At 47.2% G+C, this 8,461-nt stretch overlaps 1 long non-coding RNA gene across 1 annotated transcript; it reads right to left on the bottom strand.

Moving 5' to 3' along the window:
- Nucleotides 1–1,131: 1,131 nt before the first annotated feature.
- On the bottom strand, nt 1,132–5,059 carry LOC135362512 (uncharacterized). The gene is made up of 3 exons (XR_010407314.1): nt 4,870–5,059; nt 2,657–3,020; nt 1,132–2,293 (listed from the first exon to the last, which is right to left on the bottom strand). It is a non-coding gene; the product is annotated as an uncharacterized LOC135362512 (long non-coding RNA).
- Nucleotides 5,060–8,461: the final 3,402 nt, after the last annotated feature.

Below are 8,461 nucleotides of genomic sequence, written 5' to 3'. Positions count from 1 at the left end.
CACTTGGGACCGTCTAACTTATTTCAGAATGTGATGGGAAATGTAACATTGGACTGAAAAGATGTGGAGTCCTTACACTTGCAGATAGATGGGACTCTGAGATGGGATGAAAGAGAAAGACTGTGCGTGTGAGAGTGTGTGTGTGAGAATGTGTTTGAGAGTCTGTTAGCAAACGTGTATGAAATGTGTGAGTGTGTGTAAAAGAGAATGCATGCATGTGAGGGTGTGAGAATGTGTGTGAGAACTGTGTGTGAAACGGAATTGTGAGTGTGAGTGAGAGTGTATAAGAGAATGTATGTGTGAGATAGTGTGTATCTGGGAGCATGTGTGAGTGGAAGTATGAAAATATTAGAGAATGCATGAATGAAAGGGTGTGCGTGTGAGATAATGTGAGAGAATATCTGAAACAGAATCATGAGTTGAATGTGAGAGAATGTGTGAAAATAGGGGTGTGAGATGTGAGATACTATCTGTGTGTGTGAGAGTATGAGTGTATGTGGTAACGTGTGAAATATGAGTGTGTGTGCAAGAATGTGCATGAGAATGTAGGAGAGAATTGTGAGAGGATGTATGTGTGAAAGAGTATGTGAGTATAAGTGTGAGGATGTGTGAGAGTGTGTGTGATTATGGAAGACAGTGTGAAAGTGAAAATCTGTGAGAGTGTGTATTTGAAAGAATGCGTTTGTTAGAGTGCATGTGAAAGTGCAAGAATGCGTATCAGATCATGAGAGAGTGTGAGGGCGTGGCTGTGATGTGTGGGAGCAAATGTGTGTGAGAGTTGTGTGAGAGAACGTATTGGAGCGTGTGTGAAAATACGTGAGAGGGTAAGAGCATGCATGTGAAGTTGTGTGTGAGAATGTCAGTGTTGAGAGTGTTGGGATTGTGAGTGTATGTACGAGAACGGGCTATGAGTGTGTGAGTGAGTGGTCGTGAGTTTGTGTTTGTGAGATTGTGAGGGAGAACACGTGAGTGAATAAGTGTAAGAAAGTGAGTGTGAGAATGTGTGAGTGTGTATATGAGAGTGAGTTTGTATGTCAGCAAAGTGTGGCAATTAACCATTTCTTCTGATATTTATCCCACTATTTCTTAATGTCGTCCCTTTTCACAATTATTTTTTGTTTTTCCCATGATTTTGACCCTTTATTCTTCCATTTTGCCAGAGCACATCCCTGGGAGACTTGCAGACTTGCAGACCCCAGGAGACTGGGGTGTTCAAACGTCTTTGCTCTGTCATGCCCAAACAAGAGTTCATTTAGAAATCCAGTACTAGATGTGATTGTTTCCCCTTAGAATCTGGACATTGGTCCATTTTTGGCTTTGAGAAGTCCAATGCCATTTTGATTTCTGAAATTTTAAAAGTGGCCTGTGTTTTTTCCTTTCTCTTTCCTCTGGGGGAATCCTGGGATTCTGCCTCTGTCAGCAGTGTCCTTAAATTGCATGATCAGGACTTGATGGAAGTCCGTTTGTCAGGTAGATACTTGGTGGGTTCTTTCAATTGTGGAACTTCATGTCCTTCAATTTGGGGCAATTTCCTGGGGTTATCTTTTTTAAAGATTGTCTTTATTTGAGAGATAGAAGTAGTAAGAGAGCACGAGTGGGGGCAGAGGCAGAGGGAGAAGCAGACTCCCCACTGAGCAGGGAGCCCCACATGGGGCTTGATCCCAGGACCCTGAGATCATGACCTGAGCCGAAGGCAGACACTTAACCAACTGAGCCACCCAGGTGTCTCTCCTGGGGTTTTTTGTTATTTCCTCCTCCGTGGTGTTTTGGTTTTTGTTTTTTGTTTTTTTTTTAACTTTATCAGCAGTTGGACACCTTGAATTTATCTTCTAATTTTATCTTCTATTTTTTTTTTATGTCTGTTTTCTTACTCTACTTTCTAGGAGATTTCTTCAGTTATATCTTTAATATTTCTATAGAGTTGCTTTGTTTCTGTTTTCATATTTTGATTTCAAAGAACTCTTTTTTATTCTTCCATGTCCTTTTATATAGCATCTCGCTCATGTGCGTGGATAAAATATATTCTCCTACCTTTGCAAGGACATTAAAGATAGAAATATTTTTTGAAGTTTTCTTTTGCTCCCTGAACTGTACTGTCTTTTCTCGAGTGGTTTGCTCTGTTTTGTCTCTGTCTTCCATGCTGGAGTATTTCCCCAAATGTGTGGCAGTGTTTAGTTGTTTAGTCGCCCTTGTTAACATGCGTATGTCCCGAGGGGGAGTGAGTTAAAGCTGGTTGGGAGTTCCGTGGTTGATTGGTGGTTCTCAGTCCAGAGCAGCAATCAGCAAGCCTTTTCTGTAAAGGAGAAGACAGCACCTATTTTAGGCTTTGGGGCCATAGAGTCTCTGTTGCAACCACTCCACCCTCACTCTGTCGTTGTGTGTTGTAATGCAAGAGAAGCCTCAGACAACAGGAAAATGAATGTGTATGGCTGTGTTCCAATAAAACTTCATTTACAAAAGTGAGCAGTGGGCAGGTTTGCCAGCTCCCGGCCTGGCACCTCCCCTTGCCCTCAGCTGTCCCTAGAGTCCTTGAGACCAGAGCCTCCCTGAACCGGTTTGTCCAGTCTTCTGTGTGGGTGTGGGTGGGTTCGGTTGAGTAATTGCCAGTACACACAAGCTGAGGGAGCAGAACTGGGAGTTCCTGTAAATACCACACCTGTTTGCAGGTTTCCCCTTCAACCCTGTTTCCAGAGGTAGACGGTGCCTCCAGATCCATCCGCCCACTTCTGGGCAACTCCCGGGAAGCTAAGGTAGCGAAAGCTTCCTCCAGTCACTGAGTTATGTGCCACTCATCCGTCCACTTTCCATCTCCCCAAATTGTATTAACAATTTGTCACATCTGTTTTCTTCTTTCTTATGAGTTCATAACTGTTCTCCCCCTTATGGTCATTTTGGTATGACTTCAGGAGGATGCCAAAATGTCATGTACTTCCAGTCTGCCATGTTTCAAGAACATCCTCCGGGAAGTCTTGACATGTTGACAAAGGTCATGGGGAGAATGAGGTCAGGGGAAGAAACATCTGAAAAGAAAACAAAATGGGAAAGAAGAGAGGATGGAGGGAAGTCAAACATTTGAGTTTGGGGTTTTTTTCCCCACTAAACACAGAGCAGTGAAATGTGAAAGCCTCTTTTACTTGAGTCTTCCTTCTCTCAACGTTAAAAAAAAAAAAAAAAACAGGAAGAAATAAAATAATAAATAGCACCAAGAGGTACATTTTGCCTTAGAGACTGGAGCTGAAACACAGAGAGGTTTTTCCAACTCCCTTTCTCCATGTTTGCATGCAGAGGAAGCCAAAAAAACGTACTCAACATGAAATATGACTTTCACAGACCATTACTTCTGACAATAGTATTCTTTCTGACAATATTGCAGCCTTATTTTCCTTCCCCAGGAAATTTTAAGGCAGGAGTCACACTGAGATCAGATGTGAAGTGATTATTGCTTCAGGATGACATAGGTGTTAATCACCGCGGTCATCGGCCAAGGTTTACTGTTAGCGCAGCCGTGCAGAGGGGGCGTAGTTCTCCTATCTGAGAGGCTCCCGAATTGGGATGTAATGTCATTGTGGCTAATTTTATGCAGATGAAATGTCATGGGGCTCTTTCAGAATTAAATAATCGAGTCTTGAAGTGCTGTTCTTTAGGGAAAGGAGAGAAAATAGTAATGTTCCCAAAACAAAAGCAACACATCACACCACCTCCGCCTGCTGATTTCACCCATCACATGTACACGCAGGCGTGCACACACATACAAGCACCCACACGCAGGTGCGCACACATGCACATGCACACAGGCATGCATGCACACGTGCACACATGTGCATACATACACATACATGTACATGCACACGGGCATGCATGCACATGCACGCACATACACACATACATGTACGCACACATGCCTACACATGCACACCGGCATGCATGCATGCATACCCCCAAACTTGCTGTTTTTCCCTCGTACAGAGTTCTTTTACCTGATTTATAGTTCAACTAACTTAGAATTTAATGCATCTGAATGTCGACTATGGAGGAATGTCAGGGGCAGGTGCCCTGGACCCAGTGAATTTGACGATGTGGGGTGACTGAGGGTGAGCAAGGGGAGCTGAGTGGGAAGGTCCGCCACTGCGTGGTCCCTCCTGCGGTAGCACGCTATCTCCATTCCTTGGACGTGAGCTAGGGAGTTCCTCTTGACCTCGAGGTTTTTAAGGCGGGGATAAGCTCATTTAATCCCAAATCTAGATCCTAACACACTTCCTGTTTATTAGATGAGCTCACTGCAAATGGAAGGTTAGCGACTTGCTCAAGGTCACCCCAGAAAATGATGGAGCCAGCACCCAAGCCCAGGCGCAGTGGGTTGGGAGTCCGGTCATCTCCGATGGGGCTGTGGGTGCAGGTGTCATGGGTCAGAGGCAGGGGACCGAGAAGTGTCCGCCTCCCCCCAGAGCTGAGAGTGAAGGCGGCAGGGGGAGGGAGAGCATCCAGTGGTGCTGAGCTGACACCTCCTAGGACCTGAAGACCTAAGTCGCGGGGCCTGGCCTCAGGCTCTTCGTCTGAGCCCCTAAGCAGCTGCATGTTCTTGGAAAGCCACCTGACCTCCGGGTCTGCGGCCTCGTCTGCAACGTGAGGAGGGTGAGCCACATAATCTCTCAGGCTCCTTCTGTCTCTCAAATTCTGCAATTCAGATGCTCGTTGTCTACAGACTTGGTTGTGATCTGTTGTTCATTGAAATTAATTTCTATAAAAAAGAACAAGCTTCTGTTGTAAGAAAGAAAACCCTGTCAGAGGCCAAGCTATGTAAGTTCCAGGGACGTTTCCACTCAGCTTTCAGGAATATACTTAGTATCGTGTCTGATTTCAGCAGCTCACCAAGCTGTTGGTCTCCTTCCTTCAGCCCTGCGCTGAGTCCATCAGCGGGTCCTATAAACCCTCCAGCCGTGAGCCCTGAATATCCGGAAGATGCCTGCCTCTGTGCGCCCCCACGACCATGGCTCCGAGCCCAAGCAGCTCTGGTCCTCTCAGCTCTGTTTAACCTTGCTTGGGAGAGAAGATGGAATGTGTAAATACATCTGGAACTGGACAGATGCTGAAGCACATGGTGCCAGCCACATCCAAGTTTTGTAGGGGCAGCAGACCGTCGGACACTCCTGAAGCGCCTGTAGTGAGTCGGAAAGGTCAGCGTGAGTCCTAATAAATGTGTTCAAGGGGAGGGACTGATGCGATGAATCTTGGGTCACGTTCAGAGCCTCAGTCTTTCACTGTGTTCTGGGGCGAGCACGCGGTCAGTGTGTCCTGGCCTGACTGTTCTGCGTTTGTCTTACCTTTGGTGGGCTGGATTGGGACGGTTCTGGACAAGTGCTGCCCCTCGCTGTCTCCCATGTACACCCCTGCCCTTGTCCTGCACCCCACACTGCAGCGCCCCTCCCAGCGCTCCAGCACTGGGGTGTCTGCCACAGAGACATCCGCCCGTTCAGGGCTGGATCAGCATAACTGCAGAAAACCATTTTCTTTCCTCTTTTGCTCAGTGACTTGGGAGAAATAAGAGGAAAGAGCAAACTGGAGAGTGTATTTGACACAAAGGCCCACGGAGGACCGCGGTGTGGCGTGCAGCCCTGCCCACAGGCTTCCACCCAGAGGACAGTTAGAGGGGAGCTTCGTGTGTTTATTGTATCAGTTTGGAATCTCCCCCCTAGTTATAAACATACTTCGTTTTCCCCTGAAAAATAACACAGGATTTAACCAAATATCTCTTTGGTAGGACGTTATAAAGTGATTTAGGAAGAAGGGAAAATTTCTGGCTTTCTCTTTTAAAAAGGGTCATCTGCCTGCCCCCAAGGAGGGCAAGATATTTCCACCTGCACTTCTAAACTCCCCTTTCTCTCGTGTTCTGTTGTGCCGCATCTGCCCACCCTTTCCCTCGGTGGCCTGGGCCTCCCGCTGATTATTAACAGAGACTGCAGGTTAATAGAGTGGGAAAAGACACCTTTGAGGCGTCTTTATATCTGGACAAAGTGTGACTTCAGGAAGGTGAGAGACTCATCGATGTGGTCACTGCGCACAAATTGTGTTTTTTCTGGATGTAACACTGGCACGTTGTCTTCAAACTCCAAGAGGAAATTGCTTGTGATATGTAGATGGAAATGGAGAACAGGCTTCTACAGGACATCATGAGAGCTCGTGACCAATTTGAATCTGTACACAATAGAGCTCATTCACACTTCAGGGCGATTGAAATGTCAAATAATTCTTAAAGCATAATGTGTGGCTTGTTAGTCCCTGCAGAAGTCTTCATGCTCTTTGGTGGAGAAGACAGACTTGGAGCAGGGTGGAGGGAGAAGGGGACACTCGTCCAGAGGCCCTGCCTCCCGCGCGTGCCCTGCGGCACCCAGAGCGAGCACTCGCGAGCGCATTTCTGGAGCCGTGGTGAATAAGGGAAGGGGGCCCAGCATCCTCACAGGTTAGAAATGTTCTACCAAGTTAACCGTCAGAGACAAGGAAGTTCGAATGAATTGCTAATTAATCACTTAGCCATGGGCGCCTGGGTGGCTCAGTTGGTTAAGCGACTGCCTTCGGCTCAGGTCATGATCCTGGAGTCCCGGGATCGAGTCCGGCATCGGGCTCCCTGCTCGGCGGGGAGCCTGCTTCTGCCTCTGACCCTCCCCCCTCTCATGTGCTCTCTCTCTCTCATTCTCTCTCTCTCAGATAAATAAATAAAATCTTAAAAAAAAAAAATCACTTAGCCACGTTCCTAGTGATTAATATATAAAACACTCTTACAGACCAATAAGAAAAAGGCAACTCAACGACTCCACTCCAAAAGAAAAATGGTCAAAGATCTGAACAACTCTTCACAAAAGAAAGAGTTGACAAGGCCTGCGAACAAATGGAAAATGCCTAGATTCAAAAGCTGTAAAGAAACGTAAAACAAAAATACGGTAATACATGCCTTTGTGGGCTCCAGAGATATAGGCTTTCCCCTAAGTGATAATGCCTTGTGACAGGAAGGTCTGGGCGGCGGGCCGCCGTGGGATGCTGGCGGGACAGGCGCGGGCGCCGCTGTCTCAAGTGGGTTTGTGCTCCAGGCCCAGACGCCCTCAGCTCGAGCCGCATCGCATCGTGCTCTCCCGGTTTATCCCCAGGAGGAGCTGGGGGTGAGCACAGGGCTGCAGCTCCGTCACCAACTTCCCACAAGATGAAGACCTAGAAAGAACCCAAGTATTAGCGGCGTCTGGGGGGCTCAGTCGGTGAAGCGTCTGCCTTTGGCTTGGGTCATGATCCCGGGGTCCGGGATCGAGTCCCGCATCGGGCTCCCTGCTCAGTGAGGAGTCTGTTTCTCCTCTGCCCCTCCCCCTGCTTGTGCTTGCTCGCTCTCTCAAAAATAAAGAAAATCTTAAAAAAAAAAAAAAAAAAGTAGAAGCCAAGTATTAGATGACAGGCAGGCCGCTAAGATGGCTGGCTGTTCTTGCTTCCCCCTTCCTCCCACGGTGATAGGACTTGGTCATGTTTAAATTTATGTTTGCTTACTGGATTCATGTGCACCAAGTTGAAATCATGGGAACCCTGGGTTCATGAAAAATTGTCGAGGTCAGCCCATGCGTGGGCATTTTGGTGATCTTGTGTCTCTGTAACCACAGGATCAGTGCCCGTGAGCCCCCCAGTCAGCACGAAAGCTAGAAGCTTGTCGATAAGTCCTCCTGGCTGAGGGGACTCCGGCTTATTCTCTCCCTGGTGTTCCTCTTTACATCGTCTCAGATTATATACGTGTGTGTATTCCAGGAAGTAGCGTTCTCATTTTTACTTTGCAAGCACGGTAGCATGCTGAATGTCACCTCTGAAACCTATTCTACATTCCGCTGTAATTGCTCCATTTGACCACTTCTGCTTTGTGATTATATCATAATATGTTAATTCACGTTCCTGTGGATGAGTGTGTGCAATTTCCAGGTTTTCTCTCCTGAGAACAGAGTCGCTGTTCAAGAACGCGTGCGACAGTCCCGAATACGTCCGCTGGTGCTCGTTTGCCGGCTTTCTCTGTGGTGTTCTTCTTCTGGGGCTGTCGTAATGGGGTGGTGTAAAACAGCAGGACCCGTTCTCTCAGCGTCTGGAGGGCAGGAGCCTGAGGTCAAGGCAGGGCTGCGCTCTGGGGGAGGGATCCTCCCTTGCCTCGCTCAGCTTCTGGTGGTTCCTGGTCCTCGATGATCCCAGTTATATTACATGTTTGAGATGACAAAATTTTAGAGATGGAAAACAGATTAGTGGTTGTCAGGGTTAGAGATGAAGGTAGGCAAGTTAGGTGGGTTATAGGAGGGATTGTCAATGTTCACAGCAGCAGTGTCCACAATAGCCAAACCGTGGAAAGAGCCCAGATGTCCATCGACAGACAAATGGATAAAGAAGATGTGGTTCATATCTACAATGGAATATTATGCAGCCACCAGAAAGGATGAAATCTTGCCATTTG

Source organism: Mirounga angustirostris, unplaced genomic scaffold (assembly GCF_029215605.1).
Source record: "Mirounga angustirostris isolate CCGP_5_RB_7025 unplaced genomic scaffold, mMirAng1.0.hap1 SCAF_14, whole genome shotgun sequence".
NCBI classification, from domain to species: Eukaryota; Metazoa; Chordata; class Mammalia; order Carnivora; family Phocidae; genus Mirounga; species Mirounga angustirostris.
This window is presented reverse-complemented; position numbering and strand designations above follow the sequence as displayed.